Source organism: Xenopus laevis, chromosome 5S, assembly GCF_017654675.1.
Source record: "Xenopus laevis strain J_2021 chromosome 5S, Xenopus_laevis_v10.1, whole genome shotgun sequence".
NCBI lineage: Eukaryota > Metazoa > Chordata > Amphibia > Anura > Pipidae > Xenopus > Xenopus laevis.
This window is the reverse complement of record NC_054380.1, coordinates 137,101,823-137,124,314: the sequence shown is the minus strand read 5'-3', so window position 1 is coordinate 137,124,314 and position 22,492 is coordinate 137,101,823. Positions and strand designations below refer to the sequence as shown.

At 38.9% G+C, this 22,492-nt stretch overlaps 1 protein-coding gene across 1 annotated transcript in view; it reads left to right on the top strand.

Annotated features, from left to right (window-relative positions):
• Positions 1-20,309: 20,309 nt before the first annotated feature.
• Positions 20,310-22,492, top strand: part of gata4.S (GATA binding protein 4 S homeolog) — a 36,746-nt gene continuing 34,563 nt past the window's right edge. Inside the window, exon 1 of the mRNA XM_018264312.2 lies at positions 20,310-21,026. The gene's annotated coding sequence lies outside the window, so the exon portion shown is untranslated. The remainder of the gene's footprint in view (positions 21,027-22,492) is intronic.

Genomic DNA, 22,492 nt, shown 5'->3' with positions numbered 1-22,492 from the left:
GTATTGCCTCTGACCATATCCACGAGTCACTTCTATTTGTCAGACATAATATTGTCTGATTTGTTCTTTTACTGCTTTATTTAATCTGAATGATTTTAACTATAACTTTATTTAATCTGAAGCTTGTGACGTCCATTCATTGGATACAGGGGTAAAATCCGCATGTCTGTGACCAACTAAAGCTTCAGGAGGACATTGTTTTGGATCCACACAGGGACCAACAGGCTGCCAACTCTGTTAAGAAGAAGCTCACACACTATTGAGAAGAAATATATTTATTTGGCTCAGTAGGTTGAACAACCCGGGGCGGTTATGGTTACTACTCCTGCATTTTGCCAAGCCTGTTGGAATCACTGTTACTGTTGGGCCTTTTTTGAGCCTACTGTATGTTGACCTTGAATATGTTTCTAATCCAGTATTTGGACAAGTAATATCACCTGCTGTATTTGAGACGCCATTTCCCATGTCATGAGCTCTACGCATGAAGTGTTATTTATAAATAGTCTTATCTCCTGCTGGAGAAGGTCTGGCAACCCCCAAAGGAGCCGCTGATGACAAACTTTACATTTCTGCTGCAACCTGTGACTAACCCTGTAATAACTGTCTCTATACAACACTACAAGGGAAAACCCAAACATACAATTTAGTAACGGTGGTGATTTTTATTTTCAGAATTATAACCCTCCACTTTTTCAGGTGAGAATTGCACAGGTGTGCCACACTCAGGTGCGACTTCATGTCCTGCTGTTTTATTGATGCTACTTTTATGGATGAGCACAGCGTTGGACTGGGGGACTGATGGCCACCGGGGCTGCTGCAAGGACTGTGTCTATGCCAGCGGGGCCCATGAGGGCCAAGGCCCCTCTGGTTTTTTCCAACTGTCCCGCTGGCCCAGTCCAACACTGGATGAGCACCTTGACAATCCATATGCGGCTCTCACTTTTCAGCGGTTGGGTTATAGAACTGTCTTTATGTTTTTACATGGGAATATTGAGTGGCCAATCTCCCATAAGTTGCGGCGATGATATGCTTGAGCTGTTGGATTTCTGTATCCTTTTCACTGAAATGCCATGTGAATTGTCTCCATCAAACCCCATTAGATCTCAACAGTATAAATACATTTACCAATATTTAGTCACGTTTACAAAGGCAATTTCAGTTAAAATATCATCTTCCAATGCTTTCTATGATAGAGCTCTTCTTGGAGGAATTTCCAGCTTGAAGACTATAAGTCGTATGTAGTCCCCCGAGGGAGATTCTGTTCCGAAATCAATGTGGACCTAGAAAAAATCGTAGACTGAATAATCATCAGAGTTACAGATTAGTGCAATATTGTCATTGAGATTTGCAGCTACAGTATATTGCACACTCCTAATGTGGTCCGTTTAGTTGGGTAAAATTAGAATTGGTCCATGTTTGGCCATTTATATTCTGTAAAAGCTAATAAAGTCGGAATAATTTGATGGAAGATATGTCATAATGATCATCATGCCCCTTAATACTCTCTGCTAATTGATCTTCCCACTCCAGTCCATAATTAATGCTGCTGCAAGACAGACACATCTCAGTCACTCTCTGCACTGGCACCCGCTACCTTTCTTTGTCCCTGACCCAAAGCAATCCACAAATCTGCTCCACCCTAAATCTTTCACCTTATCTCCAGGTACTTACCTAACCATTTGTTATGCTCCTCTACTGACTAGTGGTGCGTGAAACTATGCAAAAAAATGCAAAACTGTGAAAAATTCGCAAAACATCTGATTAATTACAAACAGCGTCTGACATATTCCTCGCTCACTCACCTCTTCGAAGTCACCTTCAAGATTTTTCTAGAGCTGCACCCCTTCTCTCGAAGTCTGTCCCTCGTTTTATCTGAATTTCTCCCAATATCTCTGCCTTTATATGAGCTCTTAAAACACATTTACGGGAATTAGCCCTTAGCTAGCAGAACATAGCTTCAGTTACACTATTTGCTGCCAAAGTCCACGCTCATTGGTCCATTGATCTTGCCTATATAATCACAATATGTCTCCTTTTTCCTTATTGATTGTAAATTATTTTGGGCAGAGCCTTTATGTGCCTGTAAGGTACACATTGAATCACACACACAAACTAGAAGACAAGTAATGAGTGAGAAGAAGATGAAGTGTCTGGAATTGTGGGACTCCTGAACTTAGTGTAAAATGTAAATTAATTCTTCATGGAAAAGGAGACAGATGTATTAAAAGGAACCACTCATACCATGATAATTCACACTGGTGTGTAGTGCTGCCCTGGAAGTGAAAATAAGCCCTGGCATTCTAAGTACATAAAAGCCCAAACAAACCCCCACCAGCCCATTAAATAATGACTTTGTATGGCATCTTACAGCAGCCCCTCTGGCATTTGCCAAAACCCTTGATTGGATGTTTGTCACTTTCCTCTGTATCAGCTACTTATTAGGGAAGGATTATTTGGTTAATCATCTGGGACATGGATCTTTTTCAAACTCATCTATACATAACTCCATAAATTCAATAAAATGTTTAGAACACAAAATAAAATATTATAGTTTCAATTGAAAATTCAAAGAAATTCAACATTGCTAATGTTTGGAGGCAGCTGTTTGCTTTTGGGAAAACTCTATATTAAAAAAAAATAGCTTTACAATAATATGATCAGCTGGGAACTCCAGAGTTTACACAAAACCTCCACAGCTCTATTGTTTCTACAGTCAGTTACACGAGGGGAACAAATATCAGTGGAAACGATTCCTTGTGACCTGCAAGTTTTAACCCCCAGGTATCAGTGATTTCCATCCACAACCTCTGGGTATTTCCCTCGGTTTCTAATAAGGACACGGCTAAACCCACTGAACTGCATGTGTCAAGGTTGTTGAGCACAATAAATGGGAACTTTAGGGTGATGTTGGCAATAGAATAAGACAATGAAGAATACAATATGGCTCAAATAGGAAAATAAAAAACAATAAATATATAAGCTCCAGACTGAATTGGCTTTCTTGCTGACAGAAGACCAGACTGATAATTCAATTTCCAGTTAATGAAAGGCAGAATAAAAAGGCATATAATTAGGAAAGAATAACAAAAAAAAAGGAAGATCAGCTGCAAGTTGCCTGATAATACCAGAGTCTTCATTATATTTACAGTTAATTTTAAAAAAAAACTACAGAAGAAGCAGACCCAAGAGGTATAGGGGCCCCTTAAGGCCCTTATTAATGAACAATTTCAACATTTATTGGTAAAAAAAGGACAACCTCTGCATATTTGGGGGGCCCTAAAATTACTTTGCTGTGGGGCCCAGTAACATCTAGTTACGGCAGTATTTTCTTCTTAAAACATGGGTCAACCCAACTGGTAGAAAATGAGTTTAGTGAGAAGAAACCATCCAGAAGACCAAAATCTGCCCCAAACCCAGTGGCATAACTATAGAGGAGGGGCCCAGGGGGGGCAGAGTAAGGGTCTGCTTCTTCTATAGCTAATAAAAAAACCTCCTCCCCAGCCGCTCTCTTACCTGTGGCAAGGAAGAGGGTAGTCGGTTGTGCAGATGTGGGTGGGGCAAAGGCTGGATGTGGGTGTGGCAGAGGCCGGGACAAGAAGGGAAGTGGGCGGAGGGATAGGGATTGGAGTGTGCCAGGCCCCTCTGAAGATTTTTTTGCAGGAGAGTCCAGTGAACTCTAGTTATGCCACTGCCCATACCTGGAGTCCTGTTAGTTAATATTGTTCTAACCCTATATCCCCTATAGCAGTGATCCTCAACCAGTGGCTTGTGAGTAACGTGTTCCTCTGCACCTCTTCTGATGTGGATTTTAAAGCATGTTCTTTAAGGCATAAAGACACACGTTTACTGCCAAACAGAGCCTCCTACAGGCGGCAAATCCACATAGAGCTACAATTAACCAATCCTGTCTATTGCCCACCCACCAGGAGCTTTTTTCAAGCTTTTGTGGCTTCCCAGCACATTTGATATGTGGATCACAGATAAAAATTAGGGATGTACCGAATCCAGGATTCGGTTCGGGATTCAGCAGGGCTTTTTGTAGCAGGATTTGGATTAGTCCAGCCCAAACCAAATCTGAATCCTAATAGCATATGCAGGACCGCCATCAGAAATCGCAGGGCCCCATACGACAAAATTTCCTGGGCGCCCACCTCCCCACCCCACAGGTCCGCCCCCCCCACCACACAGTAAAAAAACAAAAAAAATATTGGTGGCTAGGGTTCCCACATGTTCATAAAAAATAAAAAGATATTGGTGGTCAGGGCCCCCCATAAAAAAAAAACATTTATGGCCAGGGCCCCCCCATTAAAAAATATTGGTGGCTAGGACCCCACATGAGAAAAAAATTGGTGGCCTAAATTGGTGGGCAGCCCCCCTTAAACGTCCATGCCTTCCCAAAGTCAGCAGCTCTCAGAAAGATGGGGGGCCCAGCTAAGTGTGGTGTGGCCGGGCCCCCCTTACCCTTGGGGCCCCCTACAACTCTCCCCCCTGTCCCCCCCTGATGGCTGCCCTGAGCATATGCAAACAAAGAAGTAAAAAATTTTTGCTCTTCCCACCCCTAATTTCCATATGCAAATTAGGATTCGGTTCGGTATTCGGGCAAATCTTTCATGAAGAATTGGGGAGTTCGGCTGAATCCAATGGATTCGGTACATCCCTAATAACAACATATAGTTATTTCACCCAGTGACTCCTTCATGAACTCATCAAAGCAAACCAACAAACGTTATATTTCAGGGAAAGTGTCTGTGTTTTATAATTATTTTACTTCTTCTGTGTTTTTTGTGAAGGTTTTACTGACTCTTCTTGTGGTTTCAGCATTGCAAAAGACACAATTGTTTACTGGGTGCCTGGAGAGAAAAAAGTAGAAGAAAGGGAGCAGAAAGAGTAATGTGAAAGACCAGGAATAGCAGGAGCAACCTTTTAAGTTTGAGTTTTACTCTAAAGCTGGCCATAGACTCCAAGATCTGCTCGTTTGGCGACATCGCCAAACGAGCGGATCTTTCCCCGATATGCCACTAAACTGCGTGGCTATATCGGGGGTAATTCGAACGTTCGGCCGTATGGCCGAACGATCGAATTACGATGTGCCAAGCGGCTCCGACGGGTCGGTCGGGTAAAAATCCAACCTTCCCGATCGATATTGTGGCCAGATATTGATCGGGAAGACCCGTCGGAAGCCCCCATACACGGGCAGATAAGCTGTCAAATCGGTCCAAACGACCAATATCGGCAGCTTTATCTGCCCGTGTATGGCCACCTTAAGAGATGAAGAAACTTAGGGCAAGCTAGTTACTTGGAGACAACATATAGTGATTTCAGTGTAATGTAATTCATAATTCTATCCAGACGAGCAGAGTCAGTCATTCCAAAACAGCCGTCTATACGCAGGTATCAGCCGTCCATCCCCCGGGGACCATCATCTGCTTTTTCTCTGTGAATGACGACAAGGTGAGCCAAAGTTTACTGCACATTCAATAAAGCACTTTCTATTACGATCAGCATTTCTTGCCTTACAAATTGGGAAAACCCAAAAATAGTCTCCGCCATTAGATGTGGGACTGTTAAAGGGTCCCTTGGTGGGTGTCGGAGGCCTCCGGTGGAGATAAGAGATTAGATGCAATATGCTTAATGCAACTGCTTTGCCTCACATTATATCCCCACAAGAACATGAAGGAAATCTGAAGTGAAGTACAACAGCCGACAAGCAACGAGATAAAGTGTTTTGTAAAGAAAGGATTACGTTGCATGAACAGGCAAGACATGGGAATTAATGGGATCAAGTTGAATGTGATTACAATTGTGTAGAATTCTGAGAGAACACACACATTCTACATACACCAATATATATATATATATACAGTATATACAGGCCTGGACTGGCAAACTGTGGATTCTGGCAAATGCCAGAGGGGCTGCTGTAAGATGCCATAGACAATCACTAATTAGTGGGCTGTTTGGGCCTCTGTGTACGTGAAATTCCAGGACCTATTTTGAATCCAAGTCCAGACTTCAATGTATATAAAAACAGTTTGGCCCTATTGTCCACTTCAATATATATGTGTCACCTTGAAGTAGATGACAGGGCCAAAGAAGGGGATCACAACAATGGGGGAAACATCAACCAGACGATGCAGTCGTTGCCTCAGCAATAGTTTTAAACCTGTCTGATCAATATCTGTCTGATTTCAGGGCCAGCTATTAGTTGCCTTTGCTCATCGGACTGGCCCATACACAGACAGATAAGCTGCTGACTAGGACTGAAGGAGCCAAATCGGCTGCTGAAATCTGCCCCTTTAAGGCTAATGGCCGTGTAGCATTTGCACCACTGGCAGAGATCATTGCCTTGTTGGCAACCACTTGTCACCAGTGATCACCAGCTCTTATATATGCTTTTTGGTGTCAGTCTGAGATGTCACGCTTTGATGCCATCAACAGACCTCAACAAAATACAAGACCCAGCTGTCATAGAGGATGAGTTATTCATTTTAGTCTCATTTCATCAGTCACCAAACCTCTCGCTTTTGAATCCCCTATAAGTTGCTCAGTTGTTGAGAAAGCGATTGTGACAAATTGGCACCTAATGGCATGACTACTATAGTAGTACTTATCTGTTATCCACTGTGTATCCTGTGCTTGAATGGCTGCCCCCATGGCTACACAGCAGCTTGTTTATATAAACTATAGTAGTACTTATCTGTTATCCACTGTGTATCCTGTGCTTGAATGGCTGCCCCATGGCTACACAGCAGCTTGTTTATATAAACTATAGTAGTACTTATCTGTTATCTACTGTGTATCCTGTGCTTGAATGGCTGCCCCCATGGCTACACAGCAGCTTGTTTATATAAACTATACTAGTACCTATCTGTTATCTACTGTGTATCCTGTGCTTGAATGGCTGCCCCCATGGCTACACGGCAGCTTGTTTATATAAACTATAGTAGTACTTATCTGTTATCTACTGTGTATCATGTGCTTGAATGGCTGCCCCCATGGCTACACAGCAGCTTGTTTATATAAACTATAGTAGTACTTATCTATTATCTACTGTGTATCCTGTGCTTGAATGGCTGCCCCCATGGCTACACAGAGCATGTGCAGTGAATAAGCAGAAAAGAAGATGGGGAGCTACTGGGGCATCTTTGGAGACACAGATCTTTACTGCTAAAGGGCTGTGGTTGCCTTGGGCTGGTACAGAAGCACAAAACATAATGTACAACATTTCTATCTACTTCTTTAGTTAGGCTTTAGTTCTCCTTTAAAGAGCCTTGTTCCTATGCCAGGGTTACTTCTCCACCCTAACCCAACCCCAACCCCAACCCTCATCCCCAGTTCTGTGTTTCTTTATTACTGCCCAATCTGGGGTTGTACATTTGCTAAATAAAAGATCACACCAATAATTCTCCACTTTTCCAAGGTTTGAGGTTGAAAGCCCAGAACAAATAACCTTCCTATACTAGTAGCCTTGATTGATTGATTGATTATATAGTTGGCAGGACAATCAGTAACTAGTGATGGGCGAATTTATTCGCCAGGCGCGAATTCGCGGCGAATTTACGCGTTTCGCCGCCAGCGAATAAATTTGCAAACACCCGCGAAAATTCGCGGCAAAAATTCGCAAAAACGGGCGCCGGCGTCAAAAACGGGCGCCGGCGTCAAAAACGGGCGCCGGCGTCAAAAACGGGCGCCGGCATCAAAAACTTTTTTCGTCGTTTCACAAATTTTTCGGCGAAGCGAAACGGCGCAAATTCGCCCATCACTATCAGTAACTGAAAACAAGACCACACTTTTTTGCATTTCTTGTAGTTTCCAGTGGGTGAGCCCCGTGGGTATAATAGAACATGTTGTGTAAAGCAAACGAGAATCAATATCAATATGTGTCACATCTGCCTCGTGTCTCACAGACTGATCCCTGTGCTGCTCAATTTCACATCTTGTCATTGTCACAAGTCAGGAATGTGCACTTTAATTACGGGTCCTGGGAGGAATCAAATCACCCCTTGTCTCCTGGAAACACCAACACATTATTTAGGGCGTTATTTATTAAAGTACGAATGCTTAAAACTCGAAAAGAAAAAATTTTTTTACTATAAAATCCAAATTTGTAGTGGAAAAAAAAACTCGAAATTTATGAGATTTAGGGGCAGATTTATCAAGAGTTGAAGTGAATTCGAGGGAATTTTCGAAGTAAAAAAATTCGAAATTCAAAGTAATTTTTTGGATACTTCGTCCATCGAATAGGATACTACGACTTCGAATTTACTTCGAATTCGATTCGAAATAAAATAGTTTGAATATTCGAATATTCAATGTCTCTTTAAAAAAAACTTCAACTTCAATACTTCGCCAAAGTTCTATGTTAGCCTATGGGACCTTCTAGACCATTTTTCTAAGTCTTTACACATCGAAGTAAAATTGTTCGATCGTACGCTAAAATCATTCGAACCGTTTGATTTGAACGATGTTATCATTCGATCAAACATTTTTAACTTTGATCGTTCGATGGCCAAATTCGGTGAAAAATCCATCGACTTCGAAGTCGAAGTATTTTAATACGAGGGTCGAATTTCGAAGTATTTATCACTTCAAAGTTTGACCCTTGATAAATCTGCCCCTACATGTATTATACCCCGAGGATGCAAAAAGTCTGAATCCGAAAATTTGACATTTCAGACTTGCCACGGTTGTATATACTGGAAGTCAATGGGAGAAGTCCCTATCCTATTTGGAAGTTTCTGCGGTCTGCGCTGGAATTAGCCCGAAAATCTGACCATTTCAGGTTTTTCGGGCAAAAATCCGAAAAATTTTGACTTTTCTGGAAAATGCCCAAAAAAATCATATGATTTGGAAAAAACTCGTACGATTTGGGTCTTTGCTCGATTTTATCATGTTTTTCCCCAATCCGATTAAATCAAGCTTTTTTTTAATAATAAATAAGATCAAATCAGGGATTCTAGTTTAGTCAGACTTTATTTAAAAAAATATCCCCTAAGGGGATTATTTACTAAACTCCGAATGCAAAAATCACAAAAATTATTATTTTTTTTTATATAAAATCAGACTTTTAAAAAATCACAAATTTTTCAGAATTTATTAAACCCCGAGGAAGGAAAAGTCTGAATCTGAACAATCTGGCATCTCAGACCTGTCGTGGTTGCATATACACTTAGGGGCATATTTATGAAGGGTCGAATTTCAAATTTAAAAAACATTGAAATTCGAATTCAAAAAGACCAAATGAATTTAAAGGGATCCTGTCATCGGAAAACATGTTTTTTTAAAAACGCATCAGTTAATAGTGCTACTCCAGCAGAATTCTGAGGCAGCTGGGAAATTGACAATATGTCTAGCCCCATGTCAGATTTCAAAATTGAATATAAAAAAATCTGTTTGCTCTTTTGAGAAATGGATTTCAGAGCAGAATTCTGCTGGAGTAGCATTATTAACTGATGTGTTTTTCGAAAAAACATGTTTTTCCATGACAGTATTCCTTTAACTTTTAGTATGTTATAGAATGGCTAATTCTAAGCAACTTTTCAATTCTTCATTTTATCTGGTTTTTAAATTATTTGTCTTCTTGCTCTGATTCTTTCCAAATGGGGGGTCACTGACCCCATCTAAAAAACAAATGCTCTGTAAGGCTACAAATGTATTGTTATTGCTGTTTTTTATTACTCATCTTTCTATTCAGGCCTCTCCTATTCATATTCCAGTCTCTTATACGTACATAGAGTCGTGGTGAAGGGCTATGTTGTTGACAGGCAGTCTTTGACCTGGATTGGAAAGTCCTCTTGTGATTGGTCAACTTTGACTGATATGGAAATGAAGGAGATTTGGTGGGTTGTTCTCTCCCTATGATATAATGGGATAGCGGCAAAGTCAAATTGTCATAGAGCCTAGGCAAAGGGATATGTTGTTGACAGGCAGTCTTTGACCTGGATTGGAAAGTCCTCTTGTGATTGGTCAACTTTGACCGATATGGAAATGAAGAACACTTGGTTGGTTTTTCTCTCCCTATGGTATTATGGGATAGCAGCGATGTCAAATTTTCATAGAGTCTTTGCAAAGGGTTATGTTGTTGACAGGCAAAAGGCGATGTTGTTTCAGTCTTTGACATGGGTTGGAAAGTCCTCTTGTGATTGGTCAACTTTAAACGATATGGAAATGAAGAAGACTTTGCCGGTTCACAGGTCAACACATGGCCATTTGTTGGAATGTTAGCTTGTATCATGGGAGTGCTTAGGCAATGGCTAATTTGCCATAGAGGCTAGGCAAAGGTCCATGTGACTGACAGCTCTTGTCATAGAAGGCTGTGGGTCTTTCTATTCTTTTGTATGGCAGGGAGGAATCTATAGTAGGCAAAGGGCTATGTTATTTGACAGGCAGTCTTTGACATGGATTGGAAAGTCCTCTTGTGATTGGTCAATTTTGACTTATATGGAAATAAAGGAGACTTGGTGGGTTGTTCTCTCCCTATGGTATTACGGGATAGCGGCAAAGTCAAGTTCTCATAGAGCCTAGGCTAAGAGCAATGTTGTTGACAGGCAGTCTTTGATCTGGATTAGAAAGTCCTCTTGTGATTGGTAAACTTTAACGATATGGAAAGGAAGAAGACTTTTCCAGTTTTTCTCTCCCTATGGTATTACAGGATAGTGGCGAAATCAAATTGTCATAGAGTCTAGGCAAAGGGATATGTTGTTGACAGGCAGTCTTTGACCTGGATTGGAAAGTCCTCTTGTGATTGGTCAACTTTGACCGATATGGAAATGAAGGAGATTTGGTGGGTTTTTCTCTCCCTATGGTGTTACGGGATAGCGGTGATGTCAAATTGTCATAGGGTCTAGGCAAAGGACTATGTTGATGACAGGCAGTCTTTGACCTGGTTTGGAGAGTCCTCTTCTGATTGGTTAATTTTGACCGATATCGAAATGAAGAAAACTTTGTCAGTTTTCGCTCCCTATGGTATTATGGGATAGGGAAGTCGAGGCTTACTAGGCACAGATCAACACATGACTATGTGTTGGAATGTTAGCTTACATCATGGGAGTGCTTAGGCAATGGCTAATTTGCCATAGAGGTTAGGCAAAGGGCCATGTGACTGCAAAAGATTGCTGAAACTGCAGACTGGAGAGCTGCTGAATTAAAAGCTAAATAACTCCAAAATTAATAAAAAATTATAAAAAATTAAAACCAATTGTGACACTCTCTGTGTCACACTATGGGGTTCATTGTATTTATTAAAGTCTAAAAATAAATAAAAAATTATATTTCTAGTGGGGGGAAAAAGTAAAATTTTTCAAAAGGTAATATACCCTGAGGATGGAAAAAGTCTGAATCTAAAAATCTGGCATTTGAAACCTGCCGAGGTTGTATATAAGTCAATAGGAGAAGTCCCTATCCTATTTAGACGTTTTTGTGGTCTGCACTGACATTAGCCCGAAAATTCGACTATTTCGGACTTTAAAATTCTGGCTTTTCGGGAAGAAGCCCGAAGAAATTAAGAGATTCGGGGAAAACTCTGAAAAAAACATACGATTGTGATCTGTGCTCGCTTTTATTGAGTTTGTGCCGGATCCAATTCAATGGTGATATTTTTATTAATAAAAAAGGTCAAATTGGAGATTCTAGTTTGGTCAGACTTTTTTTAATTTAATACTCAGAAAAATTTAATTTTAATAAACTAAAAGTTAATGTAGAGGTGAACAACCACTTTAAAAGTGATATGTTTTTGGTTGCTGGGGTCAGCGACCCTGACAACCAGCTAGTATTTTCTGGTAACAAGCCAATCTCCAGAAAGCCAAAGTTGTACTGAGGTTCTGGGAAATGTTGGGAAACATTAAGTTGCCCAGTGCACAGGGGATAAATGTGGAAGGTACAGGTGCACTGCTGGTTATCCATACTGGAAAGATATTTGTTTGTGTATAAGGAAAAGGGAAATTGCTTTGTGCATTGTATTGTGCACTTAATTACAGGCTAAAAAGCAGTGAAAGGGAGGGACTTTGAAAAGAAGAGGAGAGGAAAAGACATAAATAATAAACATATGTAAGTACATACAAGAGGTCATTGATACAAAATTGTGCTTTACAGTAAAGCAGGCCCAGCAATGCAGTAGAGAAATCTTTAAATAATACAGTAATCAGTCCAAATCTGATTCTAAAGCCACTGAGGACTAAGATAATCTCAAGAGTTAAACATGTGTTACGTCAAAATCTGTATTTAAACTTTGTGGTTTTCTGGTCTGGCCGTGAGACTTTCTACTTCTTCTCAACGTCTCCAGTTGTGTTACTGTTATTCACTGTTATCCTCCTTATTTGTCCTTCATATTCCGACTGTTTTCCACAATTGCCCCAACATTTAGTTCATATATTTTTTTATGCAACGATATTTGTGACTGTTAAGTTAAAGTTCCGTGCATAGATGTAATGGTCTAGTGCCAGGATTCATTTGTGTACAGTATTAGTTCTGCTCACTGCAGATATCTCTCTGTACAGACTATGAGCAAACTTAGGGACTGTTCCTGCTGAATTGTGCTTAGTACAGGGAATACCTATGCTGCCATAGTTTTATGGGATCTCTCTGTACAGACTATGAGCAAACTTAGGGACTGTTCCTGCTGAATTGTGCTTAGTACAGGGAATACCTATGCTGCCATAGTTTTATGGGATCTCTCTGTACAGACTATGAGCAAACTTAGGGGCTGTTCCTGCTGAATTGTGCTTAGTACAGGGAATACCTATGCTGCCATATTTTATGGGATCTCTCTGTACAGACTATGAGCAAACTAAGGGGACTGTTCCTGCTGAATTGTGCTTAGTACAGGGAATACCTATGCTGCCATAGTTTTATGGGATCTCTCTGTACAGACTATGAGCAAACTTAGGGGACTGTTCCTGCTGAATTGTGCTTAGTACAGGGAATACCTATGCTGCCATAGTTTTATGGGATCTCTCTGTACAGACTATGACCATACACTATAGACGTGAGCCAATTTGCTAAGAGACCATACACTACAGTGCAATTGATTTGGGGCAGTGTCAGGTAGAAGTCAGGTTGATAAGAGGCGACACACAGTGGAAATAAAGCAGTTTAGTAAAAGAGAGAGTCCAATAGAGAAGAGAGCAGTGAGTGTGAAGTGTAGAGCTGGTATAGCAGTGAGTTTGCTGGGATGATGATGATGATGACGACGACTAGCACATACAGAAGGAGAGAGAGGAAAGTCAGTCAAGTTAAATTGGGTCGGGCCCAGCTGTGAGTCTTAATGGCTTTTCCTGCCTGTGTTGCTTCTATATTTTATCCACAGACAAACTCTGCAAGTTGCAACTGAGCGAGGTCTTCCCAAGATCTGACCCCAGCGCCTGAGTGTCTGACAGCGGCCAGAGAATAAGAGACACCCCGGCTCCTCCAAGCTCAACCCCTCAGCATCTATTTACTAATGTCACCCGCACCTCATTCATTATTATCTCATTCATTATTATCTCATTCATTATTATCTCATTCATTATTATCTCATTAATATGCCACTGACACCCCCATCCATCTGATCACTGGCACCTTTCACCCCAACAACTGCTGCAGAGAGTCTGTATGAAATATTATTCACTTCTCTGTTATCTGTTCTAATTGTCTGTCTGTGCGCCTGGGATAGCGCTCTGTCTGCGCCTCATGTACTACTACTAACATCCGGTGCGCTGTCACTTTAATTATACACTTGTGTGTGTTACAGTCTATGTATCACTGTGTTTTGTCATGTCCATTTCATTCTATTTCTATGGGCTTCAACTGCGCCTCTGTCCCTGTATGCGACATACTTCTGTTTCTTTAATATAGTGTATTTATTCTATATAGTATGTATTCCACTGCTTTATAATACTAATACTAACCTTCATTATTGTTGTATACATTGTTGTAATGTTTGTGTGTCAATAATAATTGTGTCTGAATGTTAATGAGTCTGCATCATAAATACTGTAAATATCAATAATTTGACTCTATAGTGCATGCTAATAATAGAAATGTTATATATGTGCTATATAGATAAATGTTAATAAAAAATATATATATATAATTTTGCATATAATGATACAATAATATGTGCATATGTGCTACGAACTACAATTATATATATGGTCTGTATGCGAAGTACTAATAGTCTATTATTATTATTATTGACTGTGTTATAGTATTATATTATTTTAATATCATTTTATATTATTATTCCTGTGTTATAATGAAGTGTAAACAGGTTGTGTTACTCACGTGTAATGAATAAGTAAAACGTGTCTATTGTGACATTATAATTATAGAAACGTTGTCACTTTGCAATCGGGCGATTGTGTTTGTGCGAATAATCGAGACAACTGAATTTCCAATTTTAAGGAAAATATTAAACTGTCGGATACAGAAAAAAAAAGCTGTTTTATCGAGTAAAGTTTATTTGGGCTGTTATCAGTACGTTTTTATGTTAAAATTATTTATATATATTTATTTTTAATATAGTATTTATAATATATAATGTTAAAAGTAGATGTAAAAGTACAACATTCATTTTCAACGAATTTGGAGTGTGTTGAAACGAAATGTTCGAATTGCAACAAGAAAAGAGGTCACAGTTATGACAATTGTATAAGTTCGTGTAACAATAAAACGAAACTCTATAATGGGATATAGGAAACAAGCGCATTGTTACATTATGTGAGTTGTGTTACAGATAATTGTTTTGTGATTGAAACACAGTGTAAAAGAAAAAGGCCAGGCAGCTGCTTATTTATTCGTCTGAGAACTAAACGAACAACATTCATCGGTTACATCTGCACCTAAAAAATCAGGAAAAATTAAACAAAAACAAATTGTAAACGAATATAAAAGACTCCCGGTTTCTCTTTTTAGTTCGTTAGTGGTTTGATATGGAGAGAGCTGTGGCCTATAGGAGAGTCTGATTGTGGACAAATAATATATTCACACTTTTAAGATCACTCCAAACTTATAGGGGTCGTTCACCTTTAAATTAACTGTTAGTATGACGTAGAGAGGGACAGTCTGAGACAATTTCCAATTGGTTTTCATTTTTTATTTGTGTTTTTTGAGTTATTTAGCTTTTTATTCAGCAGCTCTCCAGTTTGCAGTTTCTAAATGCCCCTAGCAACCATGCAGTGATTTAAATGAGAGAGGGGGGTACACATAGGAGGGGGACTTGAATAGAAAGATGAGTAATAAAAAGTAGCAATAACAATACATTTATGGAGTTTGATATTTATGTATTTATTTATTTATTTATTTAATTTTTTGGCGTTTGATTTTTAGATGAGTTCAATGACCCCCTTTTGAAAGCTGGAAAAAGTCAGAGAAAAAAAGCAAATCATTTAAAAAAACTATAAAAAAAGAAGACTAATTGAAAATTTGCCTAAATCCATATTCTGTTATGCCAACAACCCAATATGCAACATGCAGGGGCAGAAATACAGAGGAAGCAGACCCTGAGGCTGCAGGGGGACCCAGGGGGTATAGGGGTTCCATGAGGCCCTCATTAATAATGAATAATTGTAATATAAATTGGTAAAACAGGACAAACTCTGGAGAGTTTGGGGCCCCTCAAATTATTTTGCTGTGGGGCCCAGTAACACATAGTTAACCACTGCAAGCATACACTCAGTATATATATATATATAAAGCAGCTAGTAAGTTGCAGGTAAAACTTAGTCCCTTTGTAAAATGTATAATGAAGCAATAGAATTCTTAATGAATCAGATGAAAATTGAGCATAGGACTGGCCAGATATGGGATGACTTTGATGTAGTTGTTCAGCTTAAATATATTGTTGTTTAAAGGGTAAGGCATTTTTTAGTAGCAGTAGCACAAAATGTCTCTGTCTTAAATATATTGATAATGGGTTGAGTGCAGAGGACCTCTTGTAGTTGACTATATATATATATATATATATATATATATATATATATATATATATATATATATATATATATATATATATATATATATATATATATATATTATGGGAGTACAAATTGTAAGGCACACCAGGGTACACTCCCATAGAGCAAACACACAGCCACAAACTCACAAGAGCAGCCACACACACACACACACCTGTTGGTCAACTACACAATCACAGCAGCGGACAAACAACATTTATGGACAATAAGATTCCCATCAAAAAGAATATAAATTAAAGGCATACTCTCATGAGAAAACATGTTTTTTCAAAACACATCAGTTAATAGTGCTGCTGCAGCAGAATTCTGCACTGAAATCCATTTCTCAAAAGAGCAAACAGATTCTTTTATATTTAGTGGGGCTAGACATATTGTCAGTTTCCCAGCTGCCCCCAGTCATGTGACTTGTGCTCTGATAAACTTCAGTCACTCATAACTGCTGTACTGCAAGTTGGACTGATATCACCCCCTCCCTTCCCCCCACAGCAGCCTAACAACAGAACAATGAGAAAGTAACCAGATAACAGCTCCCTAACACAAGATAACAGCTGCCTGGTAGATCTAAGAACAACACTCAATAGTAAAAACCCATGTCCCACTGAGACACATTCAGTTACATTAAATAGGAGAGATAACAGCCTGCCAGAATGTAGTTCCATCCTCAAGTGCCGGCACAAGTCACATGACCAGGGGCAGCTGGGAAACTGACAAAATGTTTAGCCCCATGTCAGATTTCAGAATTAAATATTTAAAAAATCTGCTCTTTTGAGAATTGGATTTCAGTGCAGAATTCTGCTGGAGTAGGACTATTAACTGATGTGTTTTGAAAAAACACGTCTTCCCATGACAGTATTCCTTTAATTACCTAAACCACTTGCTCTTAATAAAGAATAACAGGCTAAGTGGCGGTTTACCTTAAAGGTCAACTATAAGCACCTTTTCAATTGATCCTCATTATTTATTTATTCATTTATTTATTTATTTTATAGTTTTTTTAATTATTTGCCTTCTTTCCCGCTTCCAAATGGGGGGTCACTGACCCATCTAAAAAACAAATGCTCTGTAAGGCTACACATTTATTGTTATTGCTACTTTTTATTACTCATCTTTCTATTCAGTCCCTCTCCTAATCATATTCTAGTCTTTTATTCAAATCAGTGCATGGTTGCTAGGGAAAGTTGGACCCTAGCAACCAGGTGGCTAAATTAACAAAATGGAGAGCTGCTGAATAAAAAACTAAATAACTCAAAAACCCCAAATAATAAAAAATGAAAACCAATTGGAAATCCCTCTCTACGTCATACTAATAGTTAATTTAAAGGGGAACAGTCCCATTAATACTATCAGCAATTCCCTTATCAACACACGTTTCTTTTTGCCTTATAGAATCTATTTTGGATGATAAAAGAAAATGAATGTTTATTAGTGAAAGATGCAAAATAAAAAGATGTGGAGCATGAAAACAAATTCACTGCATGGACTAAGCAATTAGTATGTTTTAACTTGTTTTGGGAATTGTTTAGTGGAATCCAAATCTCCCCCTAGAAAAACCTCTAAAGTCATTACTGTAGGGCTGGAAGCTTATTGTCACTATTATATTATATATAATATTATATATATATATATATATATATATATATATATATATATAATTCAGTAAGCAGGACCCGCACTCGTTCAAATTCAGTGAAATAAAAGTGTCTTTATTCACAGGTTCATTTTCCAACGTTTTGGTCCTCACTGGGACCTTTTTCATCCTTGAAAAAGGTCCCAGTGAGGACCGAAACGTTGGAAAATGAACCTGTGAATAAAGACACTTTTATTTCACTGAATTTGAACGAGTGCGGGTCCTGCTTACTGAATTGTATTACACTTTGACCAACGCACCAACATCGATTGAAACAGATCCGGAAGGAGTGCGTCCACTGAACCGACAGTATATATATATATATATATATTATATTAGAATCAAGAATTTATCACACAATAAATAAACACAGACATCAGACAACACTTGTCATATTTAAAAATATTTCGACTTTACTTTTAACTTAAATTCCATTTTCTAGTTGCTGAGTCTGCGTGTAAATATATAAAGTGCCTTTTTAATTAAATATACACATGAGAATATGTTATTGTAGTGTGTCCATATACAGTAACACAATTGTGTGGAATTTAAAGCTACACACTGACCGACACACAACCCCCAGGGGCAGAAAGTGTTTCTTTTAATCTTATCTGGACATTAGTGACAATGTGAGTAGAACACAAACTGCACAACAATGATCCAATGACACATAATTAAGTCCGGCGCTGGAGAGGTTAAATGATCAGCTTCTTATTGTTGTTACAGAGCTGAATACAATTAACCCAGGGAGGATCTCTGCGCATTCAATTGTTCTGCTTTTAGTTTTACAATGAAATAGTCTAATAAATAACAACGGATTGGATTTGACAAGTAAAGATCTCCCCCATTAACAACTAATAATGGCACTAACAGAACGAATAATAAAGCTAATAAATCGTATAATGAAAAACAATGTATAATTATAATATAATTTATGTGAACAGTATGAAGGTGCACACAGACACTTGATATCTGATCGTATTTGTAATAGATGAATCAATTTAATTGTATTTTTTTTAATTATTTTTTATTTTATTTTTTAATTTTATTTGTAATATATGAATAATTGTAATCAGTTTTAATTTACTGATCGCAGTTGTTTTGCGAATAACTTTTGCCTCAATGGGAGGCTCGAAGGTAAATCTTGAGATTTGTTATGGTCAAAATAAAATGAAAACAGTAAATTATAAAGTGCAATTTTCATTTTGCCTTCATGCTATATAGAATATTATCCTGCAGATTGCACTGCCCTATCTATTATAGGTTTTTATTCAAGAAAGGGAGCTGATTGGGAAATAACTGGTGCCACAATATGTTTTATGGATGTTGGTCTTGATAGTAAAGGATTTATGCAAATACTGCAAATATATAAAAGTATATAAAAGTATAAAAGGATAGATAGACAGAGAGAGAGAGAGAGAGAGAGAGAGAGAGATGATACAGAGAGAGAGAGAGAGAGAGAGAGAGAGAGAGAGAGAGAGAGAGAGAGATGGATAGATAGATGATAAAGAGAGAGAGAGAGAGAGAGAGAGAGAGATGATACAGAGAGAGAGAGAGAGAGAGAGAGAGAGAGAGAGAGAGAGAGAGAGAGAGAGAGAGAGAGAGAGATGGATAGATAGATGATAAAGAGAGAGAGAGAGAGAGAGATAATAGATGATAGAGAAAGAGAGAGAGATGATAGAGAGAGAGAGAGAGAGAGAGAGAGAGATACATGAGAGAGAGAGAGAGAGAGAGAGAGAGAGAGAGATGATACAGAGAGAGAGAGAGAGAGAGAGAGAGAGAGAGAGAGAGAGAGAGAGAGAGAGAGATGGATAGATAGATGATAAAGAGAGAGAGAGAGAGAGAGATAATAGATGATAGAGAAAGAGAGAGAGATGATAGAGAGAGAGAGAGAGAGAGAGAGAGAGATACATGAGAGAGAGAGAGAGAGAGAGAGAGAGAGAGAGAGAGAGAGAGAGATACAAAATGTAGATTCACACTGGGACTTGTTATTAAAAACAATATTTTATTAGAACATATTAATAAAAGCAGGCCAACGTTTCGGTCCCCTTCTATGACATTTATATATTATATACAAAGCAACAAACGAGTGAGATTATAATACACTCGTAATATTGGGGAAATGGCCCAGGTACATCCAAAAGAAATGAATATCCACATGAGAGACTGGAGCACTCAGGGACTTGTGAATTACTGAAAGAAAATTCTAATGTAATGGTTTTATTTTATTTCGATTTCTTATCCAATTAGTCTTTACTTATTAGAAGTGCAGGGTTTAACGTGACACAAGAGGCAAATGCATTGGGGAAAACATTGTATACAGTCGGATGATTGATATAAAAAAGGACTAATACAATAGAAATCCTAATGATGTCTCAGCTCTGCAGCAAAATAAGTAAATAAGTAAATAAACTATTCTCCTCCATAGAGAGAGACAAATGGTGTTTAAAATGAATTGTTTGAAATCAGGGGCTGGTGGCAGCTCACTATAAAGTCATCATGGGGGAATGACTGGGGGTAATGGGGTTTTAATTGCAGATCACATGATAGGTTTTTGCTTCATTCTGTCAAGTCATTGAATCTGGTCATTTAACCCCCAGTGTGCCTAAGATTTGTGTAGAGAAACCCTCCCCCCTACCAGGCTGCAGGGATGAGAGGAGGCACAGAATGGGCTCTATATGGAGGGATAACATAACATACATATTTCAGTTTCCACTGGGGAAGCTTGGACTTTGGCTGCTGTTTTTTTTTTCTTAAACAGGAATGAAGTCTGGCGCCTGCTGATGGTGCAACAGATATTAGACCCACGTGATAGGGAAAAGGCAGTGAGTAGGAGGCAGAGAGTGAATGAGACAGGCAGAGAATGCATGAGACAGACAGAGAATGCATGAGACAGACAGAGAATGCATGAGACAGACAGAGAGTGCATGACTGAGACAGGCAGAGAGCGAATGAGACAGGTAGAGAGTGCATGAGGCAGGCAGAGAGTGAATAAGACAGGTAGAGAGTGAATGAGACAGGCAAAGAGTGCACGACTGAGACAGGCACAGAGTGAATGAGACAGGCAGAGAGTGAATGAGACAGGCAGAGAGTGCATGAGACAGGCAGAGAGTGAATGAGACAGGCAGAGAGTGCATGAGACAGGCAGAGAGTGAATGGGACAGGCAGAGAGTGAATGAGACAGGCAGAGAGCGAATGAGAGAGGCAGAGAGTGCATGAGACAGGCAGAGAGTGCATGAGACAGGCAGAGAGTGCATGAGGCAGGCAGAGAGTAAATGAGACAGGCAGAGAGTGAATGAGACAGGCAGAGAGTGAATGAGACAGGCAGAGAGTGAATGAGACAGGACATGAGCCTCCCTTCATGTGATTTGTGATCCAGGTCCTTTGAACAGGACAGGATTTATTCAGCAGCCACATCATCCCCAGATGACTGTATCCTACCCATGAAGGTTGGTCAGATTCTCTGATATCAGATTAGTCCATTTACTGACTAGAATTACATGGACTTGTGCAGGGATTGTATGAGCATTGAATGTGTCTCTCTCTTTGGGGAGGGAGAGGGTCTCCGTGAGATTCATTCACATTGAAAGTGGGATTGTTGGGTTCTGACTTGAGAGAGGGGCTTGAGATGGGTCAGACTGTGGGGTAGCCCAGACTTGTCTCTGCCCCTCTCTTATCTCACTTTATCTTCAGATTATCTCTTTTTGGGCTTTCATCCTAGATTGTCAGAGAGAAAGAAGGGGACAGATACTAAGAATGAGGGGGGGGGAGTTGTACCTGTCAGATTAGAACAATCTAAACCAATATCCCATCAATTCAGGGTGAGGATAAACTGAAAGTGATTGTTACAGCTAAACACAAATTATATCTTTAAAAATAACTATAAATATACTTATACTCTAAATCTAAAGATCAAAAGATCAATAAGTCTATTTTACCACTATTATTATGCGTATTGGTTAGTTATTTATGTTGTTTCTGTGCGTATTCGTTATTTGTGTTGTTTCTGTGCGTATTTGTTATTTGTGTTGTTTCTGTGCATATTTGTTATTTGTGTTGTTTCTGTGCGTATTTGTTATTTGTATTTTCTGTGCGTATTTGTTATTTGTGTTGTTTCTGTGCGTATGTTATTTTTGTTTTTTCTGTGCGTATTTGTTATTTGTGTTGTTTCTGTGCGTGTTCGTTATTTGTGTTGTACTACTACGTTTCAGTACACAGATTAGTTCACAGTAACTTTTTAAATCACAGTTATGTAAAAGGCTTTAGTCAATTTCGCATTGGTTTTGTTCTATGATAGAAAATGATTATTTTTAGTAATTATAATAGAAGCTTTTCCATGCGTTATTTTACGCGCATGTTATTGTAGTGCTGTACAGACAGATGTTTGGGGGGTGAGGGGAATAAAGGGGGGCCCTGATAATCTCTATTACAAAGACTTCCGAACTGTGGAAATTGTCTGTTAATTGTAAATTGCTGGGGATTTTTTAGTTAAAAGGGCAAACGATTCTATGGCATCAAATAACCACTGGGAAAGTGTAGTGTGTATAATCATATTATCCATTTTTATTATCCTTTATCTAGAGACTGTTATCCCACATATACACACCCATTTTAATAATGTACAATATACAGCTGAACCCCCATTTTTCGTTTTCCAGGGGACTGAAAAAGTGTTATAAAACCGAGGAAATCAGGGAAAATGTATTACACATTATATATATTGGTGGGAGCAAAAAAACGTGGTGTAAAATTCGGGAAAACATAACAGCAGAGTGTGTACAATTGAGGTTTCAATGTAGTTAAAACCCAGAAATAAAATCCTGGGGTGCCAGAGTTACTTTCTTGACCTGAATATCTTAACTGGGCCTTGTTCAAAACTTCCTATCCTATTCCTATTAAACTTTTTAGGGACATT